This window comes from Octodon degus, unplaced genomic scaffold, assembly GCF_000260255.1.
Source record: "Octodon degus isolate 3935 unplaced genomic scaffold, OctDeg1.0 scaffold01403, whole genome shotgun sequence".
Classification (NCBI taxonomy): Eukaryota; Metazoa; Chordata; class Mammalia; order Rodentia; family Octodontidae; genus Octodon; species Octodon degus.
Window position 1 is genome coordinate 7719 of NW_004525979.1, and position 942 is coordinate 8660.

Genomic DNA, 942 nt, shown 5'->3' on the forward strand with positions numbered 1-942 from the left:
GGAAAGATATCCTCCACTGATGTTTTGTCCTTCTTCACACTGATGAGCCCCTATTCATGACTGTCTCAAAACAGGCAGAGCAGGGACGACTGCCTTAGTATTATACCCAGCTTGCTGTGAAACATGCTTGCTTTTGCTTCCTGCATGTTAGGGCTCAAGAAAGTTATCAGCCAACTGCAATGGCCTAAGAGTGCTAATGTACCAGATGGAACCACGCTATTTCCTTCGCTGATCCATTTTAGGCTTCTACACTGTTATGATTTGTGTCTAGTTGTTCATCCAAAGCCACATGCAATCATGGGGCAGATTCTGGAGTTTGTGATTGGTTAGTTTTTTAATGTTTTATTATTATTTATTTTTATTTATGTGTTTGGTACAGGGTATCACTACGCAGCTCAGCCTCTAGCGATACTCCTCTTTTCAGCCTCCTCAGTGCTGGGATTACAGGGGTGAGCCACCACACCCGGACTCAGTGGCCAGCTCAGCGATCCTGGGTGCAGGCTGGCACAGCATGTGGTATGGGGATCGAATCCCAGTCCCTGTGCTTGCCTAAGCAGGGACTTATTACACTGAGCTATCTCATTAGCCCTGTGATTGATTCTTGATCCAATGCTGGGATTATGGGTGTGAGTGCCCTTGGGCAGATACTCTGCATACAAAGGTAAGGACAGGAAATAATTCTAGATGCCACTTTTGCCCTTTGCCCTTTGCTGCCACTATGAACTGCTGCCCTCTGCCATCTGCCACTCTGCCTTGGAGCCAGCTGAGTGTGGACTGAAACCTCCACAAACTGTGAGCTAAATAAACCTTTCTTTTCTTCATTTTGGGTGTTGGGTGTTTATCCCAACAATGAGAGAAGAGTAACTGAGATATACACTCAGAAAAACCCATTTACTACTGTATGGGAACATTTTGGTAGTCTCAGTTACATGTACTAGTCGA